This window comes from Scyliorhinus torazame, chromosome 7 (assembly GCF_047496885.1).
Source record: "Scyliorhinus torazame isolate Kashiwa2021f chromosome 7, sScyTor2.1, whole genome shotgun sequence".
Taxonomy (NCBI): domain Eukaryota; kingdom Metazoa; phylum Chordata; class Chondrichthyes; order Carcharhiniformes; family Scyliorhinidae; genus Scyliorhinus; species Scyliorhinus torazame.
In genome coordinates, this window is record NC_092713.1 from 307,440,565 (window position 1) to 307,462,702 (window position 22,138).

The following is a 22,138-nucleotide window of genomic DNA, read 5'->3' on the forward strand; positions in this document are numbered from 1 at the left end:
TGCTGAAACTATGGCTTAGTTCCGCACTGTCAGTCTCTTCCAGGATGCCATCAGATTTTGTAAGTTGCAGCTTACTCCTTCAGTCTCAGGGAGGAATGGGGCCATTGTTTCCAGCCCTCACTGTGGAACTGCTCCCGTTGGCTCCAATCTTCTTAGGCCACTGAGCCAGAGCCAGGAGGAAACCTGGGAAATCTGTTTGGCCCAGTGCCGAATGGTAGACCCCGGTTGCCTAATCCTCATTTGACCACTTGTGTCCTCTCCTGCGACGTTAGAATCCCGACAGTAGAATCCCTGCAGCGCTGAAGGAGGCCATTCGGCCCATCGGGTCTGCATCAACCCCCCAGCCCCATCCCCGTAACCCCACCTTAACCTGCACATCTTTGGACTGCGGGAGGAAACTGGAGCACCTGGAGGAAACCCACGCAGACACGGGGAGAATGTGCAAACTCCACACAGACAGTCACCCAAGGCTGGAATCGAATCCGGGTCTCTGGCTCTATGGGGTAGCAGTGCTCACCACTGTGCCAACGTGCTGCCCACATTGTGTACCTCAGCCCCTCTGCTGCTGAAGCTATTGACTTGATTCCTCCAATGTCAAGTTATCCTTCCATTCTGCACTGTCCATCAATTCTACTTAGTTGAAAGCTCAGCTGCGTGTATTGTATTGTATTGTATTGCTAAACCTCACTCCCCCCATCATCCTTGTCTTGGCTGACCTAACGTAATTTCCCGAATAAAGTATGATTTTTTTCCCCCCTTGAAACGTTATCTTGAAGTTAGGGCGCATAAATATCTTCCTGCTGCTTGAGAAGTATAGGAAAAACAAATCACGCACTCACATCTATTACCATAGCTTTTATTTCATGGGACAGGTGGTTAGCCTGTCATCAGAGGCCAGGGCCACTATTTTCACATTAAGTATGATCAGGAGCCTCTCGCACTCTTGCCAGATACTCAATCTGCTTGGCCACATTATCAACACATTTTGCTTGTCCAATAGGTCCTGGAGTGGGACTTGAACACTGAGTTTCTGGTTCAGACGCAGGGACACTGCCCACCGCACCACAAGACCTTCACACATAGGACATGTTTGCAACCAGTCAAGACCATCTTTTCCTGACACATTGTGGAGGATAATGCATATTTAGTAAAAAGGTTGTGTTTTGATAGTATTTATTTAAAACGTTCCTGTTCCTGAGTCAAAATTGACAATCATCACTTATTTTCATTATTTTTCAAGTATTTATCAACTTAATTGTTGAACGGACTCAATTATTTTTTAGTTAGATCGTGTCCTTAAACTTCAAAATGCACGTGACAGAGTTCCAGGTAATAGTCGTCTTGTAGAGAGTTTCTCAGGCTGGAAGAGCATTGTGTTAAGTGTCAGTGGAGTTTTTTTTTGTGTGTATTCATTTGATGAATTCAGCATGTTGAAGTGCAGTATTCCTGGTATCCGGTCTGGCTTAAGGATTGCATTTTGTCTATTTGCTCACAGTCATAACTTTCAACTGGATTCAGAGCTTGGCTATATCACTTTGATGTTGTAGGAGGTAGCTGCTTTTACAGATTTTAGCCTGCGAAAGGAATTTTCCTGTGAGCTGCACACAGGGCTGAAACATTGCAGCACTCGGTTGAAAGGTTTCCGTTGGGCCTTCATTCTCCAACCATGTTTCCGGACATCAAGACCAAAATTTGCCCCAACATAGGTCAAATGTGATTAGGAAATAAAAGATTTCAATGTTTTCAGTGAAGAGAGATTGACAGTACCACACTCAGCATAGCCACACTCAGTCTATCTTGTCAATTACTGGCACAGCCCTCCAGGTGCTGAACGTTACGTATCATTCTTCAGTACAAGAAGCTGCCTGAATTGATCTAGCCAACGTTCGTTTTCTAGATGCTCAATTGGCAGTGTAAGAGTCATCTGTCGCCAACAAAGAAAATGTCCTCTCTGCTTACAATGATCAGGACATTGACGAAACCCCCCAGAAACGGTGTTAAGTCAAGCTAAACTCATCAGCGTAGACCACAAAGAGTCTAATTGCTTTGAAATCCATTGTTCTCAAATGGATTGAAATGGTTTGCTGAGCCACATAAAAAGGAAAGAAAGCGGGTGGACCACCTGGCATCGGCCTAGATACCGGAAACGGCAACGGCAAACCTGATATGCCATCAATCAAGACGGAGAACGCAGAGTGAATTAACTGTGGCTTTAATTGACTTACAACAGAGCTAGCAGCATGCCCCAGAATGAGGCAGTGTGAGAGATCGGCAGCCTATATACCCAGGCCCTAGGGGGAGGAGCCACGGGCAGAGCTAAAACCGTACAACATGTAATATAGTGGCAATACTGTAAAACACGTAATACTGTGGCAGCACAATACAACACAGTGGTTTCACCACACAACCCAGCCGTGTCGACCCTGCAAGGTCCTCCTGACTAACATCTGGGAGCTTTTGCCAAAGTTGGGAGAGAGCTGTCTCTACAGACTAGCCAAGCAACAGCCTGACACACAGCTGAACAGAGAGGGAAGCTGCGGAGAGGGAACGGGGATGGGGGGGTGGTGGCAGGGAAGGGGGAGAAGTGGGGTGCAGGGAAGGAAGAAGGACAAGGGGAGGAGAATAACAGAGGGGAGCCAGAGGAGGGGGGAATGAGGGGGGGAACACAAACTGGAAGGAGATCACGGGAAACGACAACGACCACAACAAACACAGCAGGGAAGAAGAGAGTGAGAAAGGACAGGAGGAAGGAACGGCAGACGGCCAAGGCAGAGGCAAACGCACAAGAACAAAACCAATCAGGAGACGCAAGTAACATCAGGGGCAGCGCCCAGGCGTCCCTCCCATCCAACTTTGTTCTGTATGTATTTTTTTTTTAAACAGAAAAGGGGGGAGAAAGGCCCCCCCAATGGCATGTATAATAACAGTTTCTCTTCTTTGCCTCTATGTACATACACTTCCCCTGTTTTTATTTTCCCATCCCTTGGTTATTTTTAGTTTTGTAGTGTGGTTGTTGTTTCTTTTTGGTTTCCCTGTGTGTACATCTGTAAATATACCATGTATATCGCCCAATAAAAACATTCTTAAAAAAATGTAACAGCCTGACATAGTCATACTCACAGAATCATACCTTACAGACAATGTCACAAATACCACTATCACCATTTCTGGGTATGTCCTGTCTCACCGGCACAGTGGTATACCGTCATAAGAACATAAGAACTAGAAGCAGGAGTAGGCCACCTGGCCCCTCGAGCCTGCTCCACCATTCAATGAGATCATGGCTGATCTTTTGTGGACTCAGCTCCACTTTCCGGCCCGAACACCATAACCCTTAATCCCTTTATTCTTCAAAAAACGATCTCCCTTTATCTTGAAAACATTTAATGAAGTATTCCCTGCTTCACTGGGCAAGGAATTCCATAGATTCACAAGCCTTTGGGCAAAGAAGTTCCTCCTAAGCTCAGTCCTAAATCTACTTCCCCTTATTTTGAGGCTATGCCCCCTAGTTCTGCTTTCACCCGCCAGTGGAAACAACCTGCCCGCATCTATCCTATCTATTCCCTTCAGAATTTTATATGTGTGGTAGTATGTATTAGGGGTCATGTGGGACTGGAAGCCCTAATGTCATTGGCTGACAGATCCCGGGTCCTGGTTGGCCGTTGACCTCTAGCTCCGCCCTGAAGGCGGAGTATAAGAAGCCGGAGTCCTCCCCCGCAGGCCATTCTACTATCGAGCTGCGGGGGAACAGGCACGCTTAATAAAGCCTCATCGACTTCACTCTATTCGTCTCACGGAGTCTTTGTGCGCTACAATATGTTTCTATAAGATCCCCCCTCATCCTTCTAAATTCCAACGAGTACAGTCCCAGTCTACTCAACCTCTCGTCATAATCCAGCCGGGAGGAAGTTGCCCTGGGAGTCCTCAACATTGACTCTGGGCCCCATGAAGTCTCCTGGCTTCAGGTTAAACACGGGCAAGAAAACCTTCTGCTGATTACCACGTACCGGCCACCATCAGCTGATGAATCGGTATTCTCCCAGGTTGAACACCACTAGGAGGAAGCACTGAGGGTGGTAAGGGCACAGAATGGACTCTGGGTGGGGGACTTCATCACCAGAGGGGCTCAGTCAGCACCACGACTGACCGAGCTGGCCGGGTCCTAAAGGACAGAGCTGCTCGACTGGGACTGTGACAAATGGTGAGGGAACCAACAAGAGGGTAAAACATTCTAGACCTTATCCTCATCAACCAGGGCAGCACGGTAGCATTGTGGTTAGCACAATTGCTTCACAGCTCCAGGGTCCCAGGTTCGATTCCGGCTTGGGTCACTGTCTGTGCGGAGTCTGCACATCCTCCCCGTGTGTGCGTGGGTTTCCTCCAGGTGCTCCGGTTTCCTCCCACAGTCCAAAGATGTGCAGGTTTGGTGGATTGGCCATGATAAATTGCCCTTAGTGTCCAAAATTGCCCTTAGTGTTGGGTGGGGTTACTGGGTTATGGGGATAGGGTGGAGGTGTTGACCTTGGGTAGGGTGCTCTTTCCAAGAGCCGGTGCAGACTCGATGGGCCGAATGGCCTCCTTCTGCACCGTAATTTCTGTAAAAACCTGCATCTGTGCATGACAGTCAATAGGAGGGACCACCACACAGCCCTTTTGGAAACAAAGTCCCAACTCACATTGAGGATACCCCCTATTGTGTTGTGTGGCACTACCACCGTGCAAAGCGGGATAGATTCAGAACAGATCTGGCAACTCAAGATTGGGCATCTATGAGGCGCTGTGGGCCATCAACAGCAGAATTGTTTTCCACCACAATCTGCAACCTCCTGACCCGGCATATCCCCCACTCTACCATTACCGCCCAGCCAGGGGATCAACCCTGGTTCAATGAAGCGTGCAGGAGAGCGTGTCAGGAGCAACATCAGGCATACCGATAAATGAGGTGTCAACCTGCTGAAGCTACAACACAGGACTACCTGTGTGCCAAACAGCATAAGCGGCAAGTGATAGACAGAGTTCAACGATCCCACACCCAGCAGATCAGATCTAAGCTCTGCAGTCCTGCCACATCCAGCCGTGAATGGCGGAGGACAATTAACCAACTCACTGGAGGAGGAGGCTCCACAAATATCTCCATCCTCAATGATGGAGGAGCCCAGCACATTTGTTCAAAAGACAAGGCTGAAGCATTGGCAACAATCTTCAGCCAGAAGTGCCGAGTGGACGATCCATCTCAGTCTCCTCTGGAGGTCGCCAGCATCACAGATGTCAGTCTTCAGCCAATTCGATTCACTCCACGTGATATCAAGGGGTCATCAACAGTGCTATCAAGCGGCACTTACTCAGCAATAACCTGCTCGGTTTGGGTTCCGCCAGGGTCACTCAGCTCCTGACCTCATTACAGCCTTTGTTCAAACATGGACAAAGGAGCTGAACTCCGGAGATGAGGTGAGTGACTGCCTTTGGCATCAAGGTAGCATTTGATCGAGTATGGCATCAGGGAGCCCTAGCAAAACAGCCATCAATGGGAATCAGGGGGAAAACTCTCAGCTGATTGGAGTCATACCTGGCACAAAAGAAGATGGTTGTGGTGTTGGAGGTCAATCATCTCAGTCCCTGGACATCACTGCAGGAGTCCCTCAGGGTAGTGACCAAGGCCCAACCATCTTCAGCTGCTTCATCAATTACATTACTTTCAACATAAGTTCAGATGTGGGATATTCTCTGATGACTGCACAATGATCAGCATCACCCGCGACTCCTCAGACACTGAAGCAGTCCACGTTCAAATGCAGCAAAACCGGGACAGTATCCAGGTTTGGGCTGACAAGTGGCAAGTAAAATTTGTGCCACATAAGTGCCAGTCAATGACCATCTTCAACAAGAGAGAATCTAACCATCGCCCCTGGAAATTTAATGACATCCCCAATACCATCATCCTGGGTGTTATCATTGACCAGTAACTGAACTTCAACAGCACTCAAGAAGCTCAACACCATCCAGGACAAAGCAGCCCTGCTTGATTGCTCCCCCTTCACAAACATTCACTCCCTCCACCACCGACTCACAGCAACAGTGTGTACCACCTACAAGATGCACTGCAGGAACTCACCAAGGATCCTTAGAAATCACCTTCCAAACCCACGACCACTACCACCTAGAAGGACAAGAGCAGCAGATACCTGGGGACCCCACTACCTGGAGGTTCACCTCCATGTCACTCATAATCCAGACTTGCAATTATATCACCGTTCCTTCACTGTCGTTGGGGAAAAATCCTGGAACTCCCTCCCTACTAGCACTGTGGGTGTACCTACACCACAAGGACTGCAGCGGTTCAAGAAGGCAGCTCATCACTACCTCCTCAAGGGCAATTGGGGTTGGCAACAAATGTTGGCCTGGCCAGCGATGCCCACATCCTGTGCATGAAAATAAAAGTTCTGGAAGGTGTGATTGGCACAGTACACAGGTTTCACTTTGTGACATTCACATCAATGTTGCGTTTTCCCTAACGAGACACAAGCAGTGCACAGCTTCCCATGGTCAAAATGAACAGAAGGTACATCTTTAAGTTTTAAGAATGTGCCTCCTTAATCCTTCTGTCTGTCCACTTATTTGGTGGTTGCATGCGAGGCTATCTTGAGGGGTGTTACTCAGGCATGATGTCACAGGTCTGCAGATGTGTACCTGACAGTAAATGATGGTGTGTGAACCCAGTCAGAAAATGCAGTTCAGATAAAAGAAACAGAGACGTCTCGTGGTTTCCAGACTTCACTGAACTTGGCTCAACAATTACGTGCAATTTATTTCTTTAGTCCTTCCACATGATAGACCGTAGCGTGCGAAACCTTTTTAAGAGTGTGCAGACTGATTAAATAACTTTGTTGTGGGAACAACTGGCTCCCATGGGCAGCACGGTAGCATTGTGAATAGCACAATTGCTTCACAGCTCCAAGGTCCCAGGTTCGATTCCGGCTTGGGTCACTGTCTGTGCGGAGTCTGCACATCCTCCCCGTGTGTGCGTGGGTTTCCTCCGGGTGCTCCGGTTTCCTCCCACAGTCCAAAGATGTGCAGGTTAGGTGGATTGGCCATGATAAATTGCCCTTAGTGTCCAAAAATTGCCCTTAGTGTTGGGTGGGGTTACTGGGTTATGGGGATAGGGTGGAGGTGTGGACATTGGGTAGGGTGCTCTTTCCAAGAGCCAGTGCAGACTCGATGGGCCGAATGGCCTCCTTCTGCACTGTAAATTCTATGAAACTATCCGTGAATTGTTGATTTTTTGAGATCCAGAATGGATTTCGATCAGTGTTCTCAGAGTTGTAGAAAAATACATCCTTCTGTGATGTGATTGCTGCTTTTAATAATAATCTTTATTAGTGTCACAAGCAGGCTTACATTAACACTGCAATGAGGTTACTGTGAAAATCCCCTAGTCGCCACATTCCGGTGCCTGTTCGGGTACACGGAGGGAGAATTCAGAATGTCCAATTCACCTAACAAGCACGTCTTGCGGGACTTGTGGGAGGAAACCGGAGCACCCGGAGGAAACCCACACAGACATGGGGAGAACGTGCAGACTCCGCACAGACAGTGACCCAAGCCGGGAATCGAACCTGGGACCCTGGAGCTGTGAAGCAACAGTGCTAACCACTGTGCTACCGTGCTGCCCTAAGATACGAAAGATAATATAGAGCATTATCAACTATTGTTCCGTGATCAGGAAGGCGAACCAGAGGGCTGAGGGGGTTGAGGTTTAAGAGGAATAATTGAAAATTAATTCGTGAGAACATGTTACATAGAACATAGAACATAGAAAATACAGCACAGAACAGGCCCTTCGGCCCACGATGTTGTGCCGAACCTTTGTCCTAGATTAATCATAGATTATCATTGAATCTACAGTGCAGGAGGAGGCCATTCGGCCCCCTGAGTCTGCACCAGCTCTTGGAAAGAGCACCCTACCCAAACTCAACACCTCCACCCAACACCAAGGGCAATTTGGACATTAAGGGCAATTTATCATTGGCCAATTCACCTAACCCGCACATCTTTGGACTGTGGGAGGAAACCGGAGCACCCGGAGGAAACCCACGCAGACACGGGGAGGACGTGCAGACTCCGCACAGACAATGACCCAAGCCAAAATCGAACCTGGGACCATGGATCTGTGAAGCAATTGTGCTATCCACAATGCTACCGTGCTGCCCTTAAGAAGAAATAAATCTACACTATATCATTTTCCCGTAATCCATGTACCTATCCAACAGCTGCTTGAAGGTCACTAATGTTTCCGACTCAACTACTTCCACAGGCAGTGCATTCCATGCCCCCACTACTCTCTGGGTAAAGAACCTACCTCTGATATCCCTCCTATATCTTCCACCTTTCACCTTAAATTTATGTCCCCTTGTAATGGTGTGTTCCACCTGGGGAAAAAGTCTCTGACTGTCTACTCTATCTATTCCCCTGATCATCTTATAAACCTCTATCAAGTCGCCCCTCATCCTTCTCCACTCTAATGAGAAAAGGCCTAGCTCCCTCAACCTTTCCTCGTAAGACCTACTCTCCATTCCAGGCAACATCCTGGTAAATCTTCTTTGCACCTTTTCCAGAGCTTCCACATCCTTCCTAAAATGAGGCGACCAGAACTGTACACAGTACTCCAAATGTGGCCTTACCAAAGTTTTGTACAGCTGCATCATCACCTCACGGCTCTTAAATTCAATCCCTCTGTTAATGAACGCGAGCACACCATAGGCCTTCTTCACAGCTCTATCCACTTGAGTGGCAACTTTCAAAGATGTATGAACATAGACCCCAAGGTCTCTCTGCTCCTCCACAATGCCAAGAACTCTACCGTTAACCCTGTATTCCGCATTCATATTTGTCCTTCCAAAATGGTCAACCTCACACTTTTCAGGGTTAAACTCCATCTGCCACTTCTCAGCCCAGCTCTGCATCCTATCTATGTCTCTTTGCAGCCGACAACAGCCCTCCTCACTATCCACAACTCCACCAATCTTCGTATCGTCTGCAAATTTACTGACCCACCCTTCAACTCCCTCATCCAAGTCATTAATGAAAATCACAAACAGCAGAGGACCCAGAACTGATCCCTGCGGTACACCACTGGTAACTGGGATCCAGGCTGAATATTTGCCATCCACCACCACTCTCTGACTTCTATCGGTTAGCCAGTTCGTTATCCAACTGGCCAAATTTCCCACTATCCCATGCCTCCTTACTTTGTGCAGAAGCCTACCATGGGGAACTTTATCAAATGCCTTACTAAAATCCATGTACACTACATCCACTGCTTTACCTTCATCCACATGCTTGGTCACCTCCTCAAAGAATTCAATAAGATTTGTAAGGCAAGACCTACCCCTCACAAATCCGTGCTGACTATCCCTAATCAAGCAGTGTCTTTCCAGATGCTCAGAAATCCTATCCTTCAGTACCCTTTCCATTACTTTGCCTACCACCGAAGTAAGACTAACTGGCCTGTAATTCCCAGGGTTATCCCTAGTTCCTTTTTTGAACAGGGGCACGACATTCGCCACTCTCCAATCCCCTGGTACCACCCCTGTTGACAGTGAGGACGAAAAGATAATTGCCAACGGCTCTGCAATTTCATCTCTTGCTTCCCATAGAATCCTTGGATATATCCCGTCAGGCCCGGGGGACTTGTCTATCCTCAAGTTTTTCAAAATGCCCAACACATCTTCCTTCCTAACAAGTATTTCCTCGAGCTTACCAATCTGTTTCACACTGTCCTCTCCAACAATATCGCCCCTCTCATTTGTAAATACAGAAGTAAATCCAGTTTATGGAGCAGGCTCCCTTGGAAGGTGGGGGACTCGGTTAGAGTCAACTCATTCAAAAAAGCCATCGATTTTGTTCAGAAAATGACCTTTCATGGATGCGGCCTGTGAGTAATCGAACCATGTTGCATTGAGCTTGGGGGAACAAGTGACTTTGGAGCCTGGGTTCCCAAATCTCGCCAAGACTGAGTGTTTCGATCATCTCCAGCCTGGGTCTGCTCTAAACTAACTGATGGAGATTGATTACCAGGTTTAATCAACACCTCCATTATTACTGTCCAATGCGAATATGAAGATGGTAGAAGTAAAGTGGCCGTAGTCCCAGATGACCATTGGCTGCTTTCCCATGTGAGGGGGGGGGGGGGAAAGCTGACTGGTGGTGGTTTACCCTGTGGATCACCACACCTCAGGCGAGAAGACGTGGCCTTCATGCGCCGTTGGCCTCGTCACGTACCAGCTGTCCAGCCAACTCAGCAATTCCAGCCCCGTAAGATGTTCAGAAGCAGTAGATACACCTTGATCTCTTCCGATCCAACAAATTCCAATGTCCTGCAATGTAATTTTTCTCAGCAAGCAAGCAAAGAACTGACATCTGCCTGTTCTCCCTCCACCTCTTAACCATACAACCTTCATCTCAGCAAAGACTGAAAACCATACCCATGTGGGGGCCTTTGCTCATTGTCTGCCCCGTTGCCACATCGGTCAGTCTGATTAAAATACCAGGACATAGGGGAAAACTATTAAAATAATGTGAAGATCCCCAGGCCTCACACAGGGGCTGGTTTAGCACACTGGGCTAAATAGCTGGCTTGTAATGCAGAACAGGGCAGCAGCACGGGTTCAATTCCCGTACCAGCCTCCCCGAACAGGTGCCGGAATGTGGTGACTAGGGGCTTTTCACAGTAACTTCATTTGAAGCCTACTTGTGACAATAAGCAATTTTCATTTCATAAAGCAGATACATATCTCAAGATCATTAGCTTTGCGCAGGTCAAAGAGACACAGCCTGAGTGAGACACATCCAGAGTGGGAATTTGGAACGTGGTAATTTGGTGCAGTGAGGTAATTCAGTGCAGAGTGGGAGAAGGTGCTTTTTCCCTCCTGTTTTGTTCTCTCTCTTTCTATTGGCCTGTAACTTTTAATCTGCGGGGAGAGAACCAGAGAGCATCTGAGACCCTCGGAAGGTAAGTAAGTGATTTTTACTCATTTTTACTTTTATTACCTTTTCAAATTGTGTGTGTGGGGGGGGGGGGACTGAAGTGACATCACAGAAAAGCTGTGACCTGATTGTCTGGTTGGGAATCTACACTAATTAAAAAAAATTAAGCATTGGTAAACTAATTAAACATAATTACTTAATTATAATTTAGAGGGATATCTAAGCCAGAGATCGGAGAGTACTGTATTTAGCTTTCACATTTATAGTAGAAATCTAGTGCTAGGAAACATATAGTTAACAGTAACTTTAAAAAAAAACTTTTAAATTTAATTTACTAATTAATTGACGCAATGTCAATTAGAGGGGTGCAGTGCTCTGACTGTGAGATGTGGCGGGTCCGGGAGGCTTCCAGCGTCCCGGATGGCTTCATCTGCAGAAAGTGCACCCAGACTCAGTATGTATCTATGGAAAAGCACAAGGAGAAAATAACAACTTTGAATCCTATTTTTGAATTGTCCGGTCATCGGGATTTATTATTTCTGCTGGCAACACACCTCTGACAATGGGTTTTGTGGCATCCGCCACCAGCAACTTGCGCGCGGCCGTGAAACATGTGGCTGGGGGATTGGAGAATCCCGCCCCTTGAGTCAGGAAAACCCAACCAGAGATACAGCCAGGCACAACAGCAGGCATAAACGGTTCTCAAATAAGTTTCTGCCTTTAAAGGCTCTTTGAGCAATCAATACTTGCCCCTGAAAAAGAACATAAGTTAAAAAACATTTGAACATTACTTCAACGAAAGCGGCATTAGAAATATCAGTAACGACAAAGCAGTGCACTGATGTGCAGGATGTGAAGGGACGAGCTGAACAAGAAAATAAATTGTTTATATAACATCTAATTGTCCATCAAGGTCAAATGAGTACATAACCCTTCAGCAGCATGAAAAAATGAAGACTGCCTTGAGCAGCGGAATGGAAGATCAGCAGAACTAAGGCAAGAAGACTCAGTTGAATTGTAAGAAAACTGATGACAAAGAAATTGAGCTTCACAAAGAAAAGGAAACCATAGGTCGCAGCACTATACAGACAGTTCATACTTAAGTGAATACATTCTCCACACTTCCTTTTTCCAATTCTTTTTCAAGCCAGGTGAAGTTGTTAAGCTTGTATAAAGAGTTGCACGGATAACGCTGAAGACAACTGAACTCACCACAGGAGTTGCTGAGCTGACTACGAAGATTCTCGGGCTCGAAAAAGAATTGGAAAAAGGAAGTGTGGTGAATGTATTCACCTAAGTATGAACTGTCTGTATAGTGCTGCGACCTATGACCTGGAAATGATAATATGGTCTACTTCCAGGTACTGTACTGGAACCCCGGTGGGCTCCGCCCTCACCGGGGGGGATATATAGACCGGCCACCTGTGGGTGGCACTCATTTGTACAGCAGATACTGGCAGGCGAGTTCCTGGGTAATAAAGACAAAGAAATGTTCAACGTCAAGGAGCAGAAAAAGGGAATCAGATAAAACACCCAAGTGCCAGAAACACAGATCACAGATCAAACTCTGAATCAACAGAAAGGTTTTCCAAATCAGCCGAGTTTACCACTCCTACAATGTGGCTGGAACAAGATCTGAAAAATTAGCCAAGCCTCCAGACAGTCTGAATTTGAAGAGGGGGGGGGGGGGGAGGGGGAGGGGAGAGAAGGGTTAGCACGATTGTGATGTAAATACGTTGGCTAAATTGGAAGAGGCATACAAGTTAGCAAGAAAAAGCAATAGACTTCAGGATTGGGAACAGTTTAAAATTCAGCAAAGGCGGACCAAGGCATTGATTAAGAAGGGGAAAATACAATTTGAAAGTAAGCTCAGTGGACAATGGGGGGCCAGGGTGTCGGGTGAGAGGTCAGAGGGGGAAGGGAGGTCCTGCCTTAAGTGGAGATGCCCCTGAGGTTAAAAGAGTGATTTAATGGAGGCGCTCCCAAACCCTTCCTATCCCTGAACACATTTAATTCCTAACTTCCCCCGTCCCCAGGAACTCCTCTCGCCCGCATAAAAACTGAGGCTGGGTGGGAAACAGCCCTTACGTTTTCAGTAATTAGCCACTTAAAGGCCTCAAACGGAACTTGGATGTGGGGTGGTTGGGAGCGGGGAGGGGGGGGGTGGGTGTCCTGTCTGAGGTCCCACCAGGCCCAGCGTAAAATTGCAGAGGGAGGTCGAAGCGGATGGGAACCCAGCGGGAAATCCATTTGGGAAAGATCTTGCTCAACCCCCACCTGTGAACCCTCCAGTGGGAGAGCATCAGATTCAGCCCCCAACTCTACAGGAAGTAGGGCAGGGTGGGAGGGGGCCAGATGAGAAGTCCACATATAGTGTGTTTTTATTCACCATCAGCCTCCAACATTCCCCCCCCCCCCCCCGCCCCGCCCCACACGGACCCCTTGGTTGGATCGCCTCCCTCAACCCCGGGGTTCTTCCTCCAGCCTGCCAGACTGTTTCTGTTCTCCGGGAAGCTGAGTCAAGCCGCTGTGCGAAGCCTTTCAGTGACCGCACACTGACACGCGTGGGGGGAAACTGGACAGCCTTGCTCCCAGCATGTCAAAAAAATCAGAACACCTCCCCATCTCCTCTCAATCTTCTCTCATTCAGGGTAAACGATCACAACGTGGCTGAGTTGGGTGGATTTGTGGTATGCAAGGGAGTCAAGAGTTAAGGGGGGCTGGGGGGGGAAGACAAGAGAGTGGAAATGAGGCCGCACCTAGATCAACCATGATATTATCAAATGGTGGTGCAGGCTTGAAGGGCCGAATGGTCTACTCCTGCGCCTAAGTCCTAAGTTCATCTGATGTTGCTGTAATTATAGAAGTTGGAACTGTTTTCCTTGGAGAAGAGAAGATTGAGAGGAGATCTGAGGGGGCCTGGGCAGAGTAGCTGGGGAGAAACTGTTCCCATTGGTGTAAAGATCGAGAACGATAGGGCATCGGTTTATAATAACTGGCAAAAGAGGTGCGAAGAGAAACCTCTTCACACAGCGAGTGGTTCAGGTCTGGAATAAGCTGCCGGGGAGTGAGGTGGAGGCAGGTTCAGGCGAGGCTTTCGAGAGGGAGTTGCATTGATTTCTGAAGGGGAAGAATGTGCAGGGGTACGGGGTAGAAAGGGGACGTGGCTCCTTCAGAGGGCCAGCACAGACATAATGGGCCAAATAGCCTGCTACTGTGCTGTAACTATTCTGTGATTCTGCGGATGCACGTGAGTGAGGGATTTCGAGTGTGTGTGAGAGGTAGAGAGAGACAGAGAGAGAGGCTGCATGTACACACACAGAACCACAAAATTTACAGTGCAGAAGGAGGCCATTCGGCCCACCGAGTTTGCACCGGCCCCTGGAAAGAGCACCCCACCTAAGCCCACACCTCCCCCGTAGCACAGCAACCCCACCCAACTCTTTTTGGACACTAAGGGGTCATTTATCATGGCCAATCCACGTAACCTGCACGCCTTTGGACTGTGGGAGGAAACCGGAGCACCCGGAGGAAACCCACGCAGACACGGGGAGAACGTGCAGACTCCGCACAGAAAGTGACCCAAGCTGGGAATCGAACCTGGGACCTTGGAGCTGCGAAGCAACTGTGTTAACCACTGTGCTACCGCAATCCACCGTAACTGTAAGCGGCAGAGATTGTGAGTTCTGCGCGTCCATGTGCAAATTCAGTGATTGAGTGTTGGAAAGGGGAAAATTGGCCCGACACAAATCACTACACATCAACCCTATTCTCCCCGACGCGCGGTGCACAAGGTCATTACAACAAAATAATAGTTATGTGGGGAGTTGGCAGGTTGTGGAGAAGTTATAACAATTGCCACTTTATAGTTCACACAGCTACCTTGTTTTCAGGGTGTTATTTATTTGCAATGCTACTGCAGAAATGAGAAAATAATTAATTCCATATGTTCATTCTTTCAAAGCCAGGATAGTGATTTTGAAAGCAGTGCACAGAAAAGGTTAGTGGGGACCTGCACACAGACATCGTGTCTTTATTTTTGCTGAGGGCTGGAAGTCTGCATTCGCCAGCGCATAATAGGTTCCATTGAGAGTCCGTACTATGCAAATGACCTTCCACATTCCTTCACCCAGCCGGCTATCAGTCCAAATTATTATTATTTTTTTTACGAGCTGTCCAGGGGTTTTAACCTGCCCCTCCCCTGCCAAGTGAGCCCCAGTGTCCAGTTGTTCATGGCTGTGGAAATGTTTTTATTTGAAGGAATATGGTTTCAAATAGACACGGGTTTGAGTCTGTACCGGAGCCTGTTCTTCATTATCCCCATCTCCGACATGAAGACACGGAGGAACAGACTCTCTTTTGTTAACCTGTCCATGTTGAATTAACCGCATGCGGCTCAGGCAGGAAATCGCCCTCTCTTTTTTCTTTGCTTTTACCCTAAGGTGCAACTTGTAGCCTTCTCCCCTCCCTGCTGAGTCCCCTAATGGTGAGCCTTCAGCGAATCCCTACAGTGCAGAAGGAGGCCATTTGGCCCATCGGGCCCCTCATACCAATCGGTCCCGTAGCATCTCAGTAAGGGATGGCCCATACTTACAGTGTTTCCCTGTTTCCTGATCCTGGTGAGGGATTCTGTCACGGACCTTCCAGCCGTGTTAAATCTAACGCTGCCGAATTATCGGTGGTCTTAGGCCACAGTTTGCCACTAATTCTATCAGTTTGTTAGAGTTTTTGAGCCTGGGGCTGTCAGGTAGGTCAACTTTTAATGATGCCGAATGTCCGGGCTCCACAAGTAGTCTGAAGGATTACCTTCTGTTGGTCATCACCTTCTGTGCCCTCAGCATGAAACAAATAGTGCATTCCTTTGGCATACCGGGGCCAGTCCTCTATGCCCACATCATATGGCTCAAGTTCTTCAAATAGGGACATTTCGAGGTGATCCTCACACTTCATTCCTCACTGGGGTTTCAAGGAAGGCTGCCCAAAATCTCATACTCGATTCTTTTTCACACAGCGAGTGGTGCGTGTCTGGAATGTCACTGCCCGGAAGTGCAGTGGAGGCAGATTCAATAAGGGCGTTCACGAGACCATTAGATGATTATTTGAATAGAAACAATGTGCAGTGTTATGGGGAAAAGGCAGGGAAATGGCACTAAGCCATGATGCTCATGTGGAGGGACAGTACAGACACGGTGGGCAAATGGCCTCCACTGTAACAGTCCTGTGATTCTGCAAAAATGTGTCACAATATCTCTCTGCCGCCTCGCTCAACCCCTTCACTGCCTCTTTGCCTTGATCCCACTCTAGTCTTGGATGAGCTGAAATTTTCACCGGGTCTCGCTGAAAGAAAGAGACATGCTGTTGAAGCTTTTCATCAGGGCAGCACGGTAGCCTTGTGGATAGCACAATTGCTTCACAGCTCCAGGGTCCCAGGTTCGATTCGGGCTTGGGTCACTGTCTGTGCGGAGTCTGCACATCCTCCCCTTGTGTGTGTGGGTTTCCTCCGGGTGCTCTGGTTTCCTCCCACAGTCCAAAGATGTGCAGGTTAGGTGGATTGGCTATGCTAAATTACCCTTAGTGTCCAAAATTGTCCTTAGTATTGGGTGGGGTGACTGGGTTATGGGGATAGGGTGGCGGTGTTGACCTTGGGTAGGGTGCTCTTTCCAAGAGCCAGTGCAGACTCGATGGGCCGAATGGCCTCCTTCTGCACTGTAAATTCTATGATAATCTTGCACTTAACAGAACAAAATCGCAAGAATACCAAATCACAAAGGGAAAAGCAAGGCTGCTTTTTTTGCCTCCAAAGCAAATTCTCTACCATGCCCAAAAAGTCCATTCCATGTCATGGTCACAGTTTCAGGCTGAAATAGATGCTTTGCTCCCTCAGACATGGTGTCCTATTTGACTCCGAGATGCGCTGCTGACTTCGTAGCCTTTCTATCACTATGGATGTTGACTTAGAATCATCATACATTCCCCAAAGAGCCGAAGGAGGTCATTCAGTCCCTCACATCTGCATTTAGGGGAGGCAATGGTATAATGGTATTGTCACTGGACTACTAATCCAGAGACTGTAGCCACCTGGGTTGGCCATCTCCCGATGTAAAATGGAGAACAGCAAGGGCTGCAGGGAAATTCAGCCAACACAGGCAGAAACCAGCAGGTGCAAGTTTACTGTGTATTAAACTCTGCAAAAGCCCAGACAACATTGATACAAGCAGCCATCTGCATAATAATGTAGCAGCCATCTACATACTGATGAGCGATCCCTGGGAACAATTGCAACATTTGGGACAAACAAAGCTAAGCCAGACTCCTCGGCGCCAGCAGGAGCCAACACAAAAGAGGTTAACGGACACCTCAAGACCGCCCATCGATCAGGGAACCGCTCCAGTTTTGGAGAAATTGAACCAAGCGATTGGAACAAAGTCCAATCACTTGGAACCAGGTACAGGGTCCGCCCTGAAAGGCGGGAAGCCCCTGGGGACTATAAAGTTAAGCCCCCAAGTTCAAATCGTTCTTCTTGACCGGGTCACTCAGCAACGCGAACCAACCTTGACCGTGACCGGTTCAACTGCCGCCGAGATCCAGTAAGTCTTAAGTCAACGCTCGCTACGAGATAGGTGCTCCTAGCTACCGATCCGTACAAACTTCGAATCCCGCAGACTCAGAACCCGAACGAAAGGCCATTTGTTCCCCTGTCCGAAGCTAAGTATACTAAGGCCTGTTAATCGTAGAAATAGCTTAGACGTAGAATTTATGCATGAGTAGCGATTACTGTGTATAATAAATGTGCTTTGATTTAAATCTTACTAATCAGTGTCTTGAGTTATTGATCATTACTTGAACTTGAACCTCGTGGCGGTATCATAAAGATACCTGGCGACTCGAGAGCAAAGGTTATAAAACAGAGCCAATTGAACCAACCAAAAGTTAGCAACAAGACCCAGAGTAATGCTCTGGGAACCTAGGTTCAAATCCCGTCACTGCAGATGGTGAAATTTGAACTCAATAAAATAAATCTGGAATTAAAAGTCTAAAGGTGACGATGAAATCTTTGTCGTGTAGCCACCTAAAATGGTTGATTCCCGATTAATTTGGCCAAAACCCGATTTAAAATGGCTAACCGAAAAGGCTGATGGGAAAAGCAGCCAACAGGACACAAACGGACACTGCAGACAGAATAGCGTATTCGGCGCTGGGGAAGTCGGCCCAGATCGATACTCAAGACCATTAGCAGCACATCAACCCAGGCATCTGCAGTGTAATCGGCTATCCCCGGGAACAATTGCAACATATTAGCAATGGAATGCCGAACCAGACCTGTCGGCGCCTGCAGTGGCCGAAACAAAGACAGGTGAACGACCACCCCCCGATCGAGGAATCGCCCCATTATTGGAGCATATCGAACCCAGTGATTGGGGACAAGTCCAATCACTTGGGACTCAGGGTCAAGGGCCGCCCCGAGAGGCGGGAAGCCCCTGGGCCCTATAAAGTGAGGGGCCAAGTTCAGATCTCGCTCTCATTCTCCCTTCTTCACCTGCTAGCAACCTTTGCAAGAACATCGACCAGAAACTGTAAGTTTGACTCCAGCGATCGCTACCCAATAGAGACTCCTAGCCATCGACCCGTATCAGCCTTTTGAATCTGGCAGGCCAGACCCAATTCGATAAACCATTTGTTTCCCTGACCTGGTGGGCCATCCCCAAAAGTTAAGTATTGGCCGTAGTGGTAGGTAGTGATATAGACAGTAGGATTATTGTGTAAGTATTTATTGCTGTACATAATAAATGACCGTTGATTTCAATCTTACTAAGCGGTGTGCTGACTTATTAATCATAACTCGAGCTTGAACCACGTGGCGGTATCAGAAAGATACCTGGCGACTCGTGAGCAAAGGTGACATAATCAGAGCTAATAAAACTAAGGCTAATAAGAGCAACAGTCGACTGTCGTAAAAATCCATCTGATTCACTAATGTCCTTTAGGGAAGGAAATCTGCCGTCCTTACCTGGTCTGGCCTACACGTGACTCCAGACCCACAGCTAATGTGGGTGACTCTTAAAAATGCCCTCAGAGATGGGCAATAAATGTTGGAACAGCCAGCGACGCCTGCATCCCATGAACAAATAAAAAATAAAAATAAAAACCCTCTGAAAGAGCACCCTACCTCCATTCCCCACCCTCACCCCATAACCCCACCTAACCACTAGGATGCAATGTTATCATGGCCAATCCACCTAACCTGCGCATCTTTGGATTGTGGGAGGAAACAGGAGCCCCCGGAGGAAACCCACTCACACACGGGGAGCACGTGCAGACTCCGCACAGCCAGTCACCCGAGGCCGGAATTGTTCCCGGGACCTTGGCGCTGTGAGGCAGCAGTGCTAACCATTGTGCCACCTTGCACTTACGTCACCTTTGTTGCTTGCCTGCAACCCTACCACAGCCCATCTGCCGCTGGAGTTTGCCTTTGTGTCTTTGCCACCTCCAGACTCAATTAGTGCACAGCTGTCGTAGCTGCTCTTCCATCCTCCGCTGTGAGTGACCTGCAGCTCATCCAGGCTCTGCTGCTAGTAAAACTATCCAGCAGCAATTCCCACTCACCCTTCACCCCGACTCTCAGGACCATACATTGGTTCTCAGTAACCCCCCCCCCCCCGCAGTGCCTCCAACTTGAAACTCTGATCCTGATCTTAAAGTCCAAAAGAGCATAAGACATAAGAGTGGAAGTAGGCCATTCGGCCCATCGGGTCTGCTCCGTCATTCAATGAGATCATGACTGATCTGATAACCTTCAACTCCACCTTTCCGCCTTATCCCCAGAACCCTTTACTGATTAAAAATCTGAGCATCTCAACCTCGGCTTTCTTTGTAACTCCCTCCAGTATTCATAGAATTACAGGATCATGGGACTTGCAGTGCAAAAGGAGGCTATTCTGCCCATCGAGTGTGCACCGGCCCATGGAAAGAGCACCCTACCCAAGCCCACACCTCCACCCTATTCCCATAACCCAGTAACACCATCTAACCTTTTTACACACTGAGGGCAATTTAGCGTGGCCAATCCACCTAACCTGTATGCCTTTGGACATGTATTAAATCCATGCCTCCTCCAATTTGGGCAGCACGGTAGCACAGTGGTTAGCACAATTGATTCACAGCTCCAGGGTCACAGGTTCGATTCCCGGCACGGGTCACTGTCTGTGCGGAGTCTGCACGTTCTCCCCGTGTCTGCGTGGGTTTCCTCCGGGTGCTCCGGTTTCCTCCCACAGTCCAAAGATGTGCAGGTTAGGTGGATTGGCCATGATAAATTGCCCTTAGTGTCCAAAATTGCTCTTAGTGTTGGGTGGGGTTACTGGCTTATTGGGATAGGGTGGAGGTGTGGGTTTGGGTAGGGTGCTCTTTCAAAGAGCTGGTGCAGACTCGATGGGCCAAATGGCCTCCTTCTGCACTGTAAATTCTATGAAATCAATTCTATGAAATCTATGAATTATCCATTCCTCTGCCCCAACTTTCTCGTGTGTGTCCACTGTTGTTCTAGACCCTGAACAGCTGGAATTTCACCTCCCCCACCCACACACACCACCCCCACCCCCACATTCCTCCATCTCTCCGAATCCTTCTCTTCCTTTAAAATCATTCTGAAAAATGAATCGCTCTGCTTTTGCCTTTTGGCTCTTGCTGCGTACGTTCCTTCTTACACTCGGCATCCGATTTATTTCCCCTGCGCTGACACCTCTGCCGTGCACCTTGGGACTTGTCTTTCGAAGCTGAAGGCACTACCTGAATGCAAAGAGTTGGCGCTGTTGTTGAACCCGGCACAGGGGAGTAAACAGCAACGGCAGAGTCGCTTCGCCTCGTTCGCCGTCCGATGGAATTTCAGCGGTTTGTCAGACAACATCTGAAAGAGAGGAAAAGTCAACAGACCATCAAGAGCATAACAACTGTGCGGGTTGCGATGCACACGGGGTAATGAATCTCTCTACGGCAGAAAACAAACACTGGAAAAGACATGAGGGGGGGACCCAGCCTCGCAGGAATAAGCAAGGTGCAGGACAGCGCGTGTGCATGAGATAAAGGAATTCCCCACAAGCCCTGTCAAGAGTCAGTCCCACATGCCGTGTTTCCACTGTGTTTGTGCTCCTGCCAGTCGGCCACTGAAAAGAAAGATTCATAGAACACCTCTCCCAACCTCAGGGTGTCCCGAAGTGCGTTACATCAACAACCTACATTTGTACGGCACCTTAAATATAAGAAAACATCCTGAGCTGCTCCACAGAAGCATTCCACAGCAACGTATGACACCGGGCCACATGAGGCGCATTTACATAGCACCGAAGGACATCTAAAATCGCTTTACAGCCAGTGAAGGACTTCTTGATGTGTAGATTAGACACTGTCATTTTCCTTATGTTCCTCGCAGAATTCTTGGAATTTGTCCAGGACTGCCTGGAAGTCGCTCTTGTTTTGCCCCTTTGAGTATTTGAAGGTCTGGAAGATTTCAGCTGCTTCTGGACCCGCGATGGTAAGTAGAAGCTTTATTTTCTCTGCATCCGCCACGCCATCTAGGTCGGGCGCTACGGGGTAGACCTCGAATCTCTGCCTAAACCAACGCCAGTTTTCACTGAGATTGCCTTGGTACCCGAGCTGCTGTGGAACCGGAATCCCGAACATCATCTTGCCTGGCTGCTGTTGCTGGTTGTCACTGTTCGCTGAGTTGAAACTATATGGATTTAACAGTCACTCACTGGTACCATGTTTTGTTATGCTCTTGACGTGGCATAAGCTGCTTCCTTGATGTGCACTCTGACAAAGGAAGGTTCAGACTTGGAGATAGCTTTAACACGTTTATTAAACTATTAACAATTCTCCAACTTGGATTCGACTCTACTGTTAATCCTTCTATAGCTACTCAGACTGATGAACCAGTCTGGTACAATCCACGTGGTGGGTGTGATGTGTTTCAAATCAACCCTGTGTACTCACTGAGAGTCTCCACTGGAAAGAGACTGAGCATGTGTGATGTGTCCTTTTATATGGGTTGGTGTACTGCCCTCCTGTGGTAGTGTCACCTCTATGGGTATCGTGAATGCCCATTGGTCGTGTCCTATCTTACTGACGTATTGGTTGAATGTCTGTGTGTCATTTCTCTGGT

At 48.1% G+C, this 22,138-nt stretch overlaps 1 long non-coding RNA gene across 1 annotated transcript in view; it reads left to right on the forward strand.

Annotated features, from left to right (window-relative positions):
* Positions 1–20,601: 20,601 nt before the first annotated feature.
* The window catches only part of LOC140427159 (uncharacterized), a 113,698-nt gene continuing 112,161 nt past the window's right edge, over positions 20,602–22,138 (forward strand). Inside the window, exon 1 of the long non-coding RNA XR_011948402.1 lies at positions 20,602–21,508. This is a non-coding gene — a long non-coding RNA (uncharacterized lncRNA). The remainder of the gene's footprint in view (positions 21,509–22,138) is intronic.